The sequence below is a fragment of the Peromyscus californicus genome, unplaced genomic scaffold (genome assembly GCF_007827085.1).
Source record: "Peromyscus californicus insignis strain IS unplaced genomic scaffold, ASM782708v3 Scaffold_3__1_contigs__length_106647218, whole genome shotgun sequence".
Taxonomy (NCBI): domain Eukaryota; kingdom Metazoa; phylum Chordata; class Mammalia; order Rodentia; family Cricetidae; genus Peromyscus; species Peromyscus californicus.
Genome location: NW_026294551.1, coordinates 18655533 through 18672898, shown reverse-complemented (window position 1 = coordinate 18672898; position 17366 = coordinate 18655533). Strand labels below are relative to the sequence as shown.

The window sequence follows — 17366 nt, the reverse complement described above, 5'->3', positions numbered from 1 at the left end:
AGGAAGCAGAGGTACAAATCTGTATGGAAAAAGTGGGCATTAGTAGAAAATGTTCTTCCTGAGGATTTAGCTCTTTCTCTGGAAATTTCCCTCTTTCTAAGCCTCAGTTTCTCAGTCTGTCAATGGAAGAGGTTAGATTTGACTCTCTGAAGATCCCTCCAGCATGGGCCTGCTCTGATTTTCTTTGTTTTCATTTGTGTTATTTATTTATTCTTTAACGATTTCATTTGTGTATGTGTGTACATGTAATATACCTCGACCCTCCCCCATTATCCTCTCCCTCCCCACACCTTTCCTCTGCTCCAACATCCCCCCTCTGTCCTAGTCAGGGTCACTGTCGCTGTGATGAACACCATGACCAGGAACAACACGGGAAGAAAGGGTTTATTTGGCTTCCACTCCCACGTCATGGTCCATCACTGAAGGAAGTCAGGACAGAAACTCAAACAGGGCAGGAACCTGGAGGGAGCTGATGCAGAGGCCATGGAGGGGGGCTGCTTACTGGCTTGTTCGTCATGGCTTGCTCAGTCTACTTTCTTATACAACTCAGGACCAGCAGCCCAGAGATGGCGCCACCCACAATGGGCTGCCCCCCTCCTCCATTAATCACTAGTTAGGAAAATGCCCTGCAAGCTGAATCTTATGGAGGCATTTTCTCGGTTGAGGTTCCCTCTTTCCAGATAACTCTAGTTTGTGTAAAATTGACATAAAACTAGCCAGTTCACCCTCCAGACCTTTATGTCTTGTGTATTTATGTGTGTTTACACTGAATTTAATTAGGGTTGTGAGTAGTATGGGAGTGCATGGGTCATTTACACAAACAAGGGCAACTTACCAGTGCACTACTGAGCGACAGGACTTCCTCTCTCCTCGCAACCATTAACTGCCTGTAGTTTCCCAGAGAGGGGTGGAAATTTATGAGCCGCTTCCCGGAGCATGGTAGCACATTGATGGGCCCTGTCCTGTGCAGGCACGCACAGCTGTCATGAGTTCATGTGTAGAAGACAGTGTTGCCCAGCCTCTAGCTCCCCTCTTCCATGACACTCTCTGAGCTATACTGTTGAGTGCTGGGCACTCAATGGCCACTTATTCTCAGCACTTCGTCTAGTTATAAGTCGCTGCATTACCCATCACCTAAAGCTAACAGGAGTTTCTCTGACAGCAGTGCTAATCTGTGGGTCATTCCTGTGCCTTCTGTTGGGCAGATGGATGGAGAGGGCTTGCTGTCTGCCTCCTAGATGCTTCCACACATCTCATTTGTAGAAGGGAAGCAGCTGCCAAGCAGGGCCCCGGGTCCCAGCACAGTCTCACAGTGAGAGAGGTCAGAGATGGGAAGGCCTGGAGAGGAGAGAGCACTCCTCACGGCCAGGCCACCTCCCCTCCATCTCAGTCACGGGAAGACCACTGGTTGAAGATTTGCCATCTCAACTCTTCAGAGGGGAACTGGGCTTCGGGACTATTGGAAGCGTGAGTTATCTCCTGAAGGCGATGAACTGTCACGTGAGTCACCAAGGAGTCCAGTTTCCATTCGTGCTGAAAGAATGTAAAAAGGGAAAAAGAAGTCAGAGCTGAGGCGACGCTCAGTCAGTAAAGTACTTTCCCCAAAAGCATAAGGACCTGAGTTTGAGGCCCAGAATCCATGTGAAATGTGGAGTACAGAAATGTGATTGTGATCCCAGCACTGAGGAAACACAGATAAGATAATCCCTAGAGTTTGCTGGTCAAACAGCCTAACCTGATGGGTGAGCCCCAGGCCAGTGAGAGACCTTGTCTAAACTCTCTCTCTCTCTCTCTCTCTCTCTCTCTCTCTCTCTCTCTCTCTCTCTCTCTCTCACACACACACACACACACACACACACACACACACACACACACACAGAAAAAGACTCAGAGAAAACCCACAAGTCTGTAGCACGATTTTGGAGACAATAATGCTTTTCCTGCAGGACCTGTTAGACCCCTGCATGAACTTCTGGCTGGGTCAGAGTTTTGCAGACTTTTACATCATGCATGCACTCTCTTTCAGTTGTTCCTAGCAGAGTGACCCACTGGCCTTTCTCCTTGACATATTAGCCAAGTTAAGGCCAGGCTGCTGGAGCTGAGAGCCCCAGCAGTGACTCAAAAGACAGTTGTGGGATTCTCTGTCCTCTGATGAGAGAAACAATCCAGGTGAGGGTGTCTTACTCACACAGACATGCAGAGACCCAGGTTCCTTCTGCTGTGTGGCTCTGTTGACCCACATCCTAGGTTGCCATGGAGACATGGTCTCCACCTAAGTGGTACTCTTAGTCTGCTCTAATACTATAACAAAATACCATAGTCTGGGAAATTTGCAAAAGTAGAAATTTACCATTCATGGTTCTAGATCCAGTGCCTGGGACATCCTGCTCCATTTCATAGTTACCATTTTCTAGCTGTCCTCTCCCAGAGACAGGCAGATCTCTTGTAAGTTTGAAGACAGCCTGGTCTGCATAGACAAATTTCAGGCTAGCCAAAGCTACAGAGTGAGACAAGTATATAAAAAAGAAAGAAAAAGAAAGGAAGGAAGGAAGGAAGGAAGGAAGGAAGGAAGGAAGGAAGGAAGGAAGGAAGGAAAGAAGGAAGGAAGGAAGGAAGGAAGAAAGAAAGAAAGAAAGAAAGAAAGAAAGGTGTGAGTGCAGTTAGAGCCCCCAGTCTAATTCCCCAAGGTCTCATCTCTTTGCACTATAGACACCCCTGACTTACAACGGTCTGATACCATTTTCAATAGACTTTGCATTTTTATCTTTCCCCCAGTTAGTGATACACGGTGCAGTACTCTGGCTGTGCCGGACAGCAGCAGCAAGCAGCATGTGGTCATCCATGACTGCATGTGGCTCCAGCCAGCCACGTGATCACAAGGGAAAACAATAGAATGGTGCAGACTTGCCAGCCTTCTTTAAATGCAAGTACTTAACAAAGTACCCAAGACAGTCCATATTTTACTATAAGCTACGTTCTGTGCTACGTGGATTTGCCCCAGAGCAGGCTCATGAAGGTGTTCTGAGGATGATGGGGTAGGCTAGACTAAGCTATATGTTGGGCAGGGTAGTTGTCAATTATATTTTTGACTTTACATTTACATATCTGTGTGTGTATGTATTATTAAGTATTTTTGAGATGGGGTCTTGCTACATAACCACAGCTGGTTTTAATCCTCTTTGTAGCCCAGGTTGGTCTTGAACTCACAGTCCTTCTGCCCCTGCTTCATGAGTGCTGGGGTTATAGCCGTGTATCACCATGCCAGGCTTCTTACAATGTTTTTACCTTCCATGGATTTACCTGGCTGTAACCCCATTACGAGATGGGGTGCATCTATATTGCATTGGACATTAGAAAAGAACACACAAATTTGGTGAGGCCCAAACATGCAGGTCACAGCATTTGTTCCAGCCCCTCTCTTAGCTCACCTTCTTTTGAAGAGAACAGGCTAAGGGTCACATCTAGCTGATCTAACTGCTACAGCTGGACCATCTGCATCCCGGGCACCTTCAGACAGCTTCATCACAGAAGAAGCACCAGGATGTACATTTGGTGAGGCTCTAGCAATCTCTCAGGCTTTGAAAACTATGTCAGCTTTGAAGTTCCTGTTTTCCCGAGAGTCTCTTCATGTGATTTTTTTTAAAAAAATTGGCATCTGCCTCTTCATTATCGTTTCTTCCCCCTTCCTCTCCCATGCCCCCCCCCCTCTCCTAGGCTCCCCCCTCACTCTTCCTTCCACTTCTTCTCCCAACCGATGTCAAACTCAGAGGATAAATCTCATGGAGGTTCCAGGTTCCACGAGTTGGGGCACAGATGGTCAGGATAGGGACTGTGGGCATCTCTGTGTTCCTTTCCTATGCTAGCCCCGACCACCTCCCACGCTAAACCTCCCTCAGTCTAAACAGCCCTCAGCAATCAATTTGAGGGACTGAGGGGATAGCAAGGTTGGCCAAGAGCTTGCTGTGTGAACATGAGGTCCTGAGGTCACTCCCCAGAATCCAATTTTAAAAAGTGGTGACCCACACTTGTGCTTCCAGATCTGGGGAAGCAAAGGCAGGAGGCACCCTGAGGCTCACTGCCCAGCTAACCTAGCCTATTGATGCACTCCCCAATGTGAAGCTGACTGGTTCAGGTTGTCCTTTGTCCTCTACATGTGTGAGTACAAGTACACACACACACACAACAGACAGATGCACAAGCACAGATGCACAAGCACACGTGCACACACAACACACACACACACACACACACACACCACCACCACCACCACCACCACCACCACCACCACCACCACCACCACCACCGAATGCATTTGAGAAACAAGTGAAGTAGAGAGCAAGAAGCAAACAGTGATTCTTGTAGGAAGGAGACCCAGATTTTATCTCCGATTCTCCTGGCCTTTGTACACTGTCTGTCAGAGAGAGACAGGGAGGCAGGGAAGGAGAAGGGGTGGAGGCAGAAAGAAATAAAGAAAGGGAGGAAGAAGAGGGAAGGGAGAGGGAGGAACTTTACTTGTGACCCCTAAAAAGTTTCCGTGAGTCTCACGCAAGTTCAAGCTTGAGAAAGCATTCATCGTTTGGGGGACTTTAACTAGACTTGTCTTCTGGTCTGAAAACACCTGGTTAGCATCTGACATCTTCCGGCCGTTAGTCTCACTGTAGGTCTGTCCCTGCGCTAGTTTCTACCCAGGTGGTTCCCTTTCTGCTGGCTCCTGTGATTGTGGGTTGTGAGCTCAAGCTCACCCCAGGCTTTTCTCTCCCTGTGAGGCCTGGGTTATGACCTTACTCCAAAAAGGACTAATATTCTCACCCCAAGGTGCTATTAGCCTGGCCCTACTTCAGGTAAATTTCTTGTTTGATATTCCAAATCGCCTCCGCAGCCCTCATTTAAATTCCAAGCAGCTGAGGAAGGAGGCTGTGGTTTGGGTTCTCTGGCAAGGATGGCGCTTTTCCACACAAAGCCCAGATCAGGGCAGATACGTCTCCTTCCGGTTCTCTCTGCGGACAGACCCACTTTGTCACCGTGACCTTAGCTCCTCTGCATCTGGTTTTCCTGCCGAAGTCTCGTGTCTGGTGTCCCGCCTTGCTTGGGTCTTCATGCAAGCTCTAAAACTTTTGGGGAAAGTCCTCTCTGAGCAGGCCTGACGACCTCCAAGTTTGAATCCATGCTTGAAAGAGAGCTGACTCTCAAAAGCTACCCTCCAGCTTCTACGTGTGTTCAGCGGCACACGTGCACCCACAGTCACACACCTCTCTCTCTCTTACACACACACACACACACACACACACACACACACACACACACACAGAGAGAGAGAGCTCTAGATCTATGTGAAGGAGGTGGGCTAGGGGGCACCTTTGAGTCTTAACTTTCTACCTTTCTCTCCTCCCTTCACGTAGGACCCTTGGAGTCGGCCCTGGCCTTCCTATGGCTTTAGCACGCCATGGGACAGGTGTCTGTCGCATTCTATCCGGTTTCTAAGTCTTGCGAGCTGTTCAGGTGTGGTGGCTGGTGGAGTTTGACACCCCGATGCTCTCAGTCTTTGTAAGCCCTTTTTCTGCCCCTTTGTTCCACAGCCCCCCACACCCCGTCTTCTCTCCTTTCTCCATACTTACACCACACTTCTTTATTCCGTCTCAGCTGCCCACGTAGTGTCTTCTCAGGGAATATTCTGGCAGGTTTTCCTTGCTGCTCCTGTTTGGCCCTCCTCAGCTTCTCCCTGTGACTCTGGCCCTCCTACGTAGCCCATGGATCCATCTAGACACCCCACTGCCCTGACTGCCCCTGGCCTCGCAATCTGTGCTGGCTTGTCAGATTCCCTTAAGCAACTGGAGCACTCAACCATCACATTCAACGTGTCAAAGCGAGCTCAGCCTGGAGCCGGTTTAGGTCAGAGCCTTTTTAGCATCTCTATGGAGACTTCCTCCTTTGAATCGCCATGAACACTGAGCATGTAAAAAAAAAAATCAAGTTGAATTCTTAGAGATTAAAATGTCATCACTGAACTTAGTGCTAAGCCATACACAAGTTGGCCACATGCTAGCCTGGGAGGTCCAGAATTTGGCCAACTTCCTGTTCCCTAGATGGACTGGAGAAAGGTGTGAGAATCCTGGCAGGAGTCAGCCAACAAATCACCACCGGAGAGGGAAGGAGAATCTGGTGTTAATTGGAGGTCATTTCACTTTGGCAACATCCTTGGTTTTCCCAGAACCTGGCAAGAACTTTGTTGGGCCAGCTTCTAGAAGAGTTCACTGAATTCGGCTCTCCTGAGGGAATCCACCTGGGGACTTTGAATGTGTTGCCTTTATCAGAGACTCCACAGGGTAACAGAAGACAAAGCCCTAAGCCACGTGACCGAATTCCAGGCTTCCCATTGGAGGGGGAGCATGTCCTTCCCTGGGTGTCTGTTTTCTAGCATGTCAAATTGAGAGTAGCCCCCCCCCCCGGGGGGGTGAGGAGAAGTGGGTGCCTGTGCAATTTCACATCACAAGAGTCTTCAGCTATTTGGGCTGAGAGGTGATTAGGAATTGCTAAGACATTGTCCTGGGGCTCCTGTGAAGGAGGATCTAAGGGCCACATTCCTCTGTCCTATGGTCAACAAAACCCACTAACCAACCAACTGGCCATTTCCCAAGTGGCCACTCTCTCACCTTATCGTAAAGATGACTAGAAAGTGAGCTTCTGGTGACCCCACCATGGCCTCAAATCAGAATCACGTAGACTAGGACAGATTATTACTACAGTGTGGTGGTTTGACTAGGAACGGCCCCATAGGCTCATAGACTTGAATGTATGGTCATTTCGGGGTGGCGCTCTTAGGAGGTGTGGCTTTGTTGGAGTAGGTGTGGCCTTGTTGGAGGAAGTGTGTCACTGGGGGTGGGCTTTGGGGTTCAAATACCCAAGCCAGGCCCAGTGTCTCTCCCTCCCTCCCTCCCTCCCTCCCTCCCTCCCTCCCTCCCTCCCTCCCTCTCCCCCTCTTTCTGCTGCCTGTAGATCCAGGTTTAGAACTCTTAGCTCCTTCTCCAGGACTGTGTCTGCCTGCGTACCCATGATGACAGTGGATTAAACCTCTGAACCTGTAAGCCAGCCCCAATTAAATGTTTTCTTTTATAAGAGTTGCTGTGGTCGTGGTGTCTCTTCATGGCAATAGAACACTGACTAAGACAGACAGCTTAACCTAACCCACCTGACTGGCACAACCCTGTATGCTGGTTGTTTTTCTGTCACTGTGATAAAATACCCAAGATAATCAACTAAAAAGAGGAGAGAGGGAAACAGTTTTGTTTCCCTCGGAGTTTCAGAGGTTTCTGCTCATGGTTCACTGGGACCTATTGCTCTGGGCCTGTGGTGAGGAATGCGAGATGGTGGGAGAGCCCAGCAGAGGAAGCTGCTTCCTTCATGGCAGCTGAGGGAGACGGGGGCGGGGGGGGGGGGGTGCAGAGCCATAGTCAAGGGCACACCCCCAGTGCCCAAACTTCTTTCCTCATGACTGCCGCCTCTGAAAGGCTCCACCTCCCATTAGCATCAAGGCAAGGGCCATCCAGTACTCTGTACTCAGTGCTCCACCTGGGAGGTCCCAGGCTGGCAGCAGGAGGCTCTCAGGGTTCCACGCAATGCCAGCTCCTACTCTTCCCCTGCATCTGGGTGATGGCGGCACACCTGCATGCACGTGGCTCCACTCACCCCAGGAAGGCCACGTGGGAAGGTGTGGTGAAGTCTCCTTTGCTGGCAAGCAGCACAAATGAACCCCAGCTGCCTCAAGACACAGGGGCCATGGGCTGGGCGGATCTGGAGACTTCTAGTTAACAGCAAGGGTCTTCTGAGGAAAGCAAGGTGGAGGCTTCCGGAGCCACGGTTCTTGGTGCCCACTGGCATCCTTCCCAGGGACAGTCAAGTGGGGAAGGGTTGCCTCTCACCTCAGGGTAGAAGTTCAGATTCCTGGAAGGAAAAAAAGTCTGACCAGTTAGCGCCCACCAGTGACTCTTCTGTGCTTAGTTGAATGTCTTCTGGCACACAGCAGAGGGTTTGGACCACAGAGAGAGACCGCGTGATGAAGACCGTGGGGAGCAACGTTTGTACACAGAGTCATCTGCTGCTGACTCACACCTCCTCTCAGGAGGGCCTACTCCCCATTTCCCCAAAGAACGGGATTTTATCACTTCATCCAGCACTCATGGGAGCTGTTGTTGATGTTTCATGATGTTGGTGCCAGGCTCGTGGAGGATTCTGGGATGGAAACCGTCCTCACCAGACTTCTGAGGAGGGGACACACAGTAATGCAAGGATGAGGGGCCTGGGCCTGGGGAGGGCCCAACTGAGGTGAGGCCCATCACTGAGAGATCGGCCCATCTTTCTCTTCACCTGGCCAGGGGATGCTTAGAGCTGGCTGACATAGTCTCAGAAGGTGATAGAAGTTGTTAACCTCTTCTACAAATTCCTACGTGAATGGCTTCTTTTTTTCCTCACTTTTATTCTAGTGTGTGTGTGGGTGTGTGTGTGTGTGTGTGTGTGTGTACAAATTCATGTTCCACAGCATATATGTGGAGGTCAGATGGTAACTAATGGGAGTCGGCTCTCTCCTTCCATCATGTGGGTCTGGGAGACTGAACTCAAGTTTTCAGCCTTGGCAGCAGGCTTCTTCACCCGCTGAGCCAGCTTAGAGTCCATGGATGGCTTCTGTATGCTCGTCATCCTTGACGTCCTGAGTGGAGAGGGAGACCTGCCCCTTGATCTTCCTCTGGACCTGCCTGTGAAGTTCCCTCAGGTCAATCCCTTGCCCCTGGTCCCCATACTTATCCCCAACCCCCCAAGTCCTCTTGGGACTCCGTCTAACTGTCTTCAAGCCAAACTATCTTCTCACTCTTTGGAGGCCTGGCCAGAGGCCCTGTAGTTATTTTTGCTCCTATTCTTGTGACAGTCCCTGTGGAAGACAAGAAAAAAATGTCACCCAGATAAAGACACAAAACATTAAAAGAGAAGAAAACAAGAGGTGACATTTGGAAGAGTTTAGACAAGAAAGGCCTGGCGGGTTGAACTTGGGAGGCAGGGGAAAACCAGAGCCTGGGGGACTAGGGATGGATGGTCAGAGGGCTGATACAGTCATGGGAGCCTCCAGCCTGGGCTCCTCGGGGTCTGCTGGAATGCTCGCTCTCTGCACTGAGCCGCTCTCGGGAATTCCTGGCCTCAATCCCACAATGGCCATAGGAGGCAAGAGTGGTTATTGAGCTTGAATAGAAAGGTGAGGGTATTAAATGACCATCCCAGAGTCCCACATTGAGCCTGGACATGGTCCCATATCCATCTGACTCTATATCTCAATCACCAAGGCTTGCAGACTGGCCTCTGCATCCAAGATCTCTGGGGCTTCAAGGTCTGAGCAGCCAAGCTATGTGAGATGGTGAAGAGCCCAAGGGAGTCTTTAAGCAGACCAGGCTCGCTAAGGCAGAAGCCCCGCTCCGCTGCAGAAAGGGGTGTGTAACAAAAGAAACTCACTTGGAACTGGGAGCTGGATAGGGACCCAGCCCAGCCTTTGCTTTTATGTTGTATTGCCTTGGGTTGGACAGCAAGCTTTGACTTCCTCTGCTTCAGAATAGGCCAGTAATACTGACTCTGGGCATAGGCCATCCTGTGCAGTGTAGGTACAAAGACAGCCCCTGGTTATTGATTCTTTGGTGTCTTCTCCAGCCTCAGAGCTCCAGGACCACTTCCATCCTACCCCCTCCCTTATTCTGTTGAGACAGTGTGTCATGTAGCTCAGGCTGGCCTCAAACCTGTTACATAGCCAAGGACTGAACTCCTGATCCTCCTGCCTCCCTCGCCTGCATACTGGCATTGTGGGTGTGTGCCAGTGTACCTAGTTTATCCAGTACTGGAGACTGAACCCAGGATTTTGTTTCTTCTACGTAAGCCATTTATCAACTGAGCTACATCATGAGGTTCATTGCCTTTTTTCCCAGGGCCCATCAGTTGGGTAGAACTTTTTGCCCAGGAATCCTCAAAATGGAGCAGATCCCTTACTCAGTCTCCCCGCACTCCGTTAGACCTGGCTTTGCTCCAGCTCCTGGGGAGGGACATTTGTGACTCCTGTACAGCTCCTTCATGGCCACAAATACAGCCACCCATAGGGTGCGATGTGTGGGGGGCCTGTCCTGGGTACCAGACCACCCTGGCCACTGTCTTGTTTCAGGTCCTTGGGGTTCAGCATGTCAGCCCCCTTCTCAGACTGCTGTCTGTCTGAGGCTGCTGTCTGTCACAGGCTTCCAACTCTCAATTTCACACAGACAATACAAAAAACGAGGTAACTCTTCTCTCTCATCCCAGTTACAACAGAAACAGGGAAGCACTCCAAAGGGTCCAATTAGTCAGGCTCGGCTCAGGTGATCTCGCCGACGCCAATCACTGTCTCATTAGGGTCGCAGAGCCAGAAAGGGAAAGAGCAGTTCTTTACGGAGGAACAAAGGAGTGAACGGTTCTGAGCAAGTTAATTCCTGTCCGTTACCTGTCATCCTTTCTCTCTGGTCTAACCGTCCCCCATCTAACTTGAAGCACAACTTCCATTTGCATTCTGTGACTTCCTCTTCCCTACCCTGGTGCTTGGGTATCTCTGTTCCTTACCCCAGAGAGCACAGCCAACTTGCAGCCCTGCTGGCTTTTCAGAGTTCAGGGGGACGCTATGCCTTTCCCAAATGCCTTAAACATCCCCCCCAACCCCCGCCCCCGCCCCCCACACCTCCCACCTGGCCTCTGCATGCTGAACCAGCAGCTTCCCTCTTGGAGGAACCCCTTTTGTATAACAGGTCCTGCTTCCACTCCCCGCAGCACCCCTGTGTGAGCAGCCCCAGGGCATTGAGTTGGCCTGTAGCTAGCTTAGCTTGGGGAGGTAAAGGAAAGGGGAGGCCCTAAGTGACTTGCTTCAGGGTGTGAGAGGAGGGAAGAAAGAATCTAACACACTTCCTGGGGCCATGGTGAGTGCAGGCTACTGGCTGTCAGCCTTGGCCATTCTCATTTTAGCCTGTTGAACCATCAGCAGCCTTCCCTCCAAAATTGTGTGTGTGTGTGTGTGTGTGTGTGTGTGTGTGTGTGTGTGTGTGTGTGTGTGTGCTGGTGCACTTGCACAAGTGTGTGTGCATACATGCGGAAGCCAGATGTCAACATCAAATGTCTCCTTCAATGGCGCCCCACCTTGTTTTTGTTTTTGTTTTGTTTTGTTTTGTTTTGAGACAAAAGTCTCCCACTGGCTCGTTGATTCAGCTATGCTGACTGGCCAATGAGCTCCAGGGATCTGCTGTTCTCTGCTGCCGTGCCTGGAGATCTGAACTCATGCCTATGCGAAAGAATGGAGTTCAGATGTCATTTAAACTTATTCATGTTGGGGCCATTGTAGATTCACATGCGGTTTTAAGAGGCATTCAGAGGGAACCCAGCCTCCGCCCCCCCTTGACTCAGTTTCCCAGGAGGGCATCTTGGAAAACTCTCATCTCCTATCCAGGATGTGGACCATGACACAGGCAAGACATGGGAGGTTTCCATCACTGCAGGGACCTCTGTGTTGCCCTGTGATAACCACGTCCACTCCCCTCTCCCACCCTGCTCTGTCTGTAACCATTGGTCTATTTCCCATGTCTTTAGTTGTGCTGATCGCAAAGCGCTTCATCATAACTGAGATTCACCCAGGTTGCTGTGTGAACTGGCTGATCTTTTCTTCTTGTTGCCAAGTAATAATTTACAGTGGAATCAAAGCAGTTTGTTCATTTTTTCAGTCATTCCCCTACTGGAGGATACCTGGGTGTTTTCCAGTTTGAGAAGACACCAACGAAGCTGCCACACACATTTACATACATTTTTGCAAGATTGATTTATCTTTATTTTATGTGCATGTGCTTTGCCTGTATGTCTGGCAGCACCCATGGAAGCCAGAAGAAGGTGGTAGGTGCCCTGGAACTAGAGTTATAGATCGTTGAGAGCTTCTGTGTGGATGCTTGGAATCACACCTGAGTCCTCAGCAAGAGCAGTACGTGCTCTTAACCATGGAGCCATCTCTCCAGACCTTTAATCCAGTTTTCCGTTTTTTTCTGTTTATTGTTTCATTGTGTTGTGATATATGTATGCTTAGGGTATGAGCATGCCCCTGCACTCAGGTGGAGGTCAGAGGTCACCTGGAGGGAGTCGATCTCTCCTTCCACTGTGGATGATAGGGATGCAACTTAGGTCATTATTCCACCCGTGGAGCCCTCTCTCCAGCCCAGCATACGTCATTTAAGTGACTGTCGCCTTCATTTCTGTGGGATCAGTACCCAGAAGGGCACTCACTAGGTCGTGCAGTCATTGTTTAGTTTGTGGAGAAACTGCCCGCTTGCCTTCCACAGAGGCAGCACTGACCACATTCCACCAGCGACAGGTGAGTGACCCAGGGGCTCCGGCCCCTTGCCGGCAGGTGCTGGGCTGTCTTCCATGCCTTCTTCAGCTAACTACTTCTTCGTGTCTTCCATTTCCTAACTGCACTACACTCTTGGGTTTTGTTGTTTGTTTTAAATGTTATAAGCTTAGGTGTGGAGGCGCACACTTTGATTCCAGCACTTGGGAGGCAGAGGCAGGTGGATCTTTGTGAGTTCAAGGCCAGTCTGGTCTACATAGTGAGACCTTATCTAATATGTGTGAATGTGTGTGTGTGTGTGTGTGTGTGTACTTTATTACATATACATACTTTATTATATATATAAACTTTTTACATAAAATTTTGTAGATGGAAGTTTTCCTGTGTCTCGCCGAGTCCCGCAGCTGCTTATAAAATAATTACACAGAGGCTTATATTAATTTCCAATTCTATGGCCTATTGGCTCAGGCTTCTTGCTAGCTAGCTCTTACAACTTATCTCAGCCCATTTCTATTAATATATGCCATGTGACTTCATGGCTTACCAGTACTTTCACATCTTGCTTCTCCTGGCGGTAGGTAGTAGCGTCTGTCTGCCCCACTCCCCTTTCTTCTCCTCTTTCTCCTGTTCAAATGTGCTGCCTAACCTTATTCTGCCTCACCACTGGCTTTATTTATCAACCAATCAGAGCAACACATATTCACAGCATACAGAAAGATATTCTACAGCAAAACTTGTAAATGAAAAACTTCATACACCAAAATTAATACAACCCAAAGTCTATACATTTCAATGAACTTCTCTAGAGTTAAAATAGCCATTTAGAATGGAGACTGTGTAATGTCACACTGGATTTTACACTTTGACTATTGCACGTATTTTATGTACTATCCCTGCTCTGTCACGAAAAATTTGTAGTTGGCTTTATATCCTCTTCTGTAACTCATGTTGATTCACTGCATTTTGTTTGCTGTTTCATTGGTTTTGTTTGTTTGTTTGTTTGTTTGTTTGTTTGTTTGAAGGCAGGACCTCACTATGTGGACCAGGCTGGCCTTGAACTCAGAGATCTGCCTACCTCTGCCTCTTGAGTGCTGGCACTAAAGCTATGTTTCAGGATGCCAGGACACTCTGTTTCTGAGTGGCAGGTCTATGGTTGTTTTCATTGTTAGTGGTAGTTAGTTGTTTAGTTTGGGGGTTTTGTTGTTTTTGCTCACCAGCCTCAAGCTCACTAAGCAACTGAGGAGGACCTTGAACTTCTGACATGCCTGCCTCCACCTCCAAGTGCTAGGATTCTAGGCTTGCACCACCATGCCTGGTTTATGTGGTGCTAGGGATGGAACCCAGGACTTTATGCATGGTAGGCAAGCCCTCTACCAACTGAACTCCATCCCCAGCCTCCAGGCCCATGGATTTTTTTTAAGGAGGGCTACTGTAAGTGTATGAAGGAGAATGAGACCCAGAAACAAGGTTGGGGACACAGGGCTGACTGAGAGGGGCATAGGTGGTGGCAGCCCAGAGTGGTAGGACCTAAGAGGCCCGACCCATTTGTTCTGAGCTTGTCAGACATGGGATAGAATCAGCCTGCAGCCTCGGTGTCCTCCCGATCCCTCTTGAGAATTCCAGTTGTTTCCAGCAGAGGGGACTCTAGTCTCCTGGGATCAGACCCCAGAGCAGAGAGGTTGGCCTGAGAACCAGACGCCTGGCATGGTGCCCAGCTGTGTGACACCTGAGTCCTGGGGAAGGTGGCTGAATGGCTAGGCCCCTGGGCCTCCTGAGACAGTCAGGGACAGGGAGGGCAGCTCATATTTCACCACTGCCTGGTGTATGACCTGAGCCTGGATGGATAACAGAATCACATCGGGACCAGTTCCCACAGGGTGACAGTTCCCACCAGTCCACAGGGACCTCTCTGGACATTAGGTTCTATAGCCTAGAAGTAATAGGACAATATTTAAGCCAGACCCCAAGACAGAAGCCTGCACGTGTGAAGTATGTGAGGTGGACGTGGTGGGACATACCTACAATCTCAGCACTTGGGAGGTGGAGCTGGAGAACCAGGAGTTTGAGACCGGCCTCTGATGCATATTGAGTTTGAGGCCAGTCTGGGTTCCATGAAACCCTATGTCACAGGCTGGGGCTCTAGTTCAATGGCAAAACACTTGCACAGCCTTCTCAAAGCACTGGGTTTTGATCCCTAGAGCTGAAAATCAGACAAACAAAAAAAGAGTCTCCCCAAACATGAGGGGTACATGAGCAAGGTGTGATGTGCACATCTGTTGTGTGTATTTGCAAGTGTGAGAGGTGAGGAGAGGTGTCACCAGAGGACCAGGGACCTCCCAATATTTGCTTTCAGTCCGTTGGCTATGTGACCTTGGGCAAGAGACAGCCTTTGGGGGTTTTGGTTTACCAGGGTTCTGACTTAAAGGCCTAGAGCAAATGGCATTTCTTCAAATTACATTCAATGTCAGCGTTAAGTGGGATTTGTTTTAGAAACTAGATTTCCGAGGCTGTGGGGGATATTCAGTCAATAAAGTGCTTGCTGCTCAAGCACAAGAATCCCAGATCCTTCTCCAGCACCCACATGTGAGGTTGGGCATGTCATCTGTACATCTGTACATCGTACCTAGTGTACATCTGTAATCCTAGCACCGGGAGACATAGGCAAAAGGATGCCTGAGCCTTGGAGGCCAGCTAGCCTAGCCAAATCATGGCACTCCAGATTCAGGGAGAGACCCTATCTTAAAGAGTAAGGTAGAGGAGCTGGAGAGGTAGTTCAATGGTTAAGAGCACTGGCTGCTCTTCCAGGGGCCCTGTGTTTGAGTCCCAGCGCTCATATAAAAGCTCACACCAGCCAGCAGCCACAGTTCCAGGGGATCCAACACCCTCTCCTGGCCTCGAAGGGCTCACACATGTGGTGCACAGACATGGAACTAGGCAAGACCACTCTTACGCATAAAATAAATAAATCTTAAAAGTGGATGAGAGTGATCAAGGAAGATGCCCAATGCTGACCTCTGGGCTCCGCACTCACAAGTACACACGTGCTCATGCAACTGCACATATAGCAGAAGGCTAAGGCCCGAGAGTCTAGCATCTCTGGACCCAGGATACTGACAGCTGGGTATATAACAAGCTTAGGCCAGTTCTGATGTGGCAGAGGTGCTGTTGACAACCCAAGCCTGGGTAGCCTCAGGAGGAAATCGAGGCCATTCCAGAACACTGGAAGGAGCTAGAGATGGGGAACTGACTTCGGCTAAGGCAATGAGAGTAGTGGTTTAGGGTGGGGGACCAATTAAGGCTCACCTTGTGAGGGAACCTGAAGCTTTCCTTCCAGACAAAGCTGGGACTGGATGCCTGGAGACGGAAGTCTGTTTGGGCGGCTGTGTTTAGGGTGTGAGGTGGATAAAGGCATCAGTACCCTCCGTTCAGAAGCTTAGCACATCCCGTTGCTATCGGGAGGCTCCTCCAAAAGGGTCTGAGAGCAGCTACTGTAAACACCCTAAGTCCTGTATACCTTAAATAAATCTGGACATCTGGCCAGTCATTGCATTAGACTAGGGTTGGAGGACAAGGGTCCCAGACTGCCACTTCCTTTGTGTCTTTGGACTCATCTCTGGACTTTTCTGACACAGTCACCTCCTCTGAGAAACGGGAACAGCAGTTACATCTGCCCCGCCTTCCCAGCGCTACTGTGGCGGTCACCGTCAGATGAGGGAGGTGGCTGTGCTCTGTCACCTGCAGTGTGTCATACAGTCAGTGGAGGTACTGGTGCTGCGGGGACCCTAGAAAGGAAGAGACCATGCTGCCCTAGAGTAGAAACATCGGGGCTTAAAATAAAACCGCCCAAGTGTTCTGCATCTTAAATTGTAGGATGGTCACGGATAACCGCCTACGCTCCACCTGAATTTATGAGGTGAGTATTATATAAAAGTGTGTGATGCTTCCACAGTTAAAATGTCTTTCACATGCCAAAAAAGTACCATGGAACATTTATAATACAGTATGAATGTTTTGTGTGCATGTGTGTGGCTGATGTCACACAAAAAAAACAGTTATCCCTAAGAAAAACACTTCCTTCACTTATGCTGTATTTTATTCGAATGTGTATGCACACATTTGTGTGTAGGTATGCCTGTGTGTGAATGCCTATAGAGGCCAGAGGACAACCTCAGATGTCATTCCTCAGAAACTGTCATCTTACTTTTTAAGACATGGCCTAACTCATGAGGCTTGGCTGTTTGGCTGGTGAGCCCCAGGGATTCAACTGTCTCTGTCTCCCCACCTAGGATTACAAGCTTGAGGCTTGTAATATACCCATTTTTTTTTTTTAAAACAAGGGTTCCATGTGCTGAACTCAGACTCTTAAGCTTGTGTGGCAAGTACTTGTACTAGGTGACCTAACCCAATAAGATTCCTTTAAACTCGACGTTGCGTATCTGAGCTCTAACTAGGTCATTCCTTTTATCTACCATGTAGCTTTCCGCCTGGTCAGCCATCGCCCTGTGCACCATCCACTTAGCCTGATGCTAAAATTGTTCCACAGCGAAGTTGTGCCTATTTCGCCCTGTGCAGGACAGATGGGCTAGCTCTGGCTGTAAGCCCAGAGTGTCAGTGAGAAATGAGGCTGTGAGGATGCCTAGGGGTGAGTCAGCACCTCTGGGCCCAGAGGGAGCTTCCTGCTGCCTGGCCCTCTCTGGTCCATCACAGCCTGCGGGAAGGAAACAGAGAAAGAAAAGATGTGAGAAACCCATTTTCGAAGCTGACATAACGCGTTTCATGTTCATGGGAAACAGGAGTGTGTTTTGTTTTATTTTTTTTCAGGGTTTTTTTGTTCTATTTTTTGTTTTGTTTTGATTTGGTTGATTTTTGCTTGGTTTTGTTTGAGACAGGGTCCTACTATGTATCGTTGGCTTTCCTGGAACTTGCTACATAGACCAGGCTAGCCTCCAACTCCCTGTTGATTTCCCTGCCTCTGCCTCTTGGATCCTAGAGT

The 17366-nt window shown here is 49.3% G+C and overlaps 1 long non-coding RNA gene across 2 annotated transcripts in view; it reads right to left on the bottom strand.

The window, feature by feature from the left end:
- Positions 1–367: 367 nt before the first annotated feature.
- The window catches only part of LOC128121231 (uncharacterized), a 58231-nt gene continuing 41232 nt past the window's right edge, over positions 368–17366 (bottom strand). The window contains exons 2-4 of one of the 2 annotated variants that reach the window (XR_008222119.1): positions 15677–17081; positions 7684–8920; positions 368–1533 (exon numbers count right to left, since the gene is read on the bottom strand). This is a non-coding gene — a long non-coding RNA (uncharacterized LOC128121231). The remainder of the gene's footprint in view (positions 1534–7683; positions 8921–15676; positions 17082–17366) is intronic. The other variant, XR_008222118.1, reaches the window with a different exon arrangement.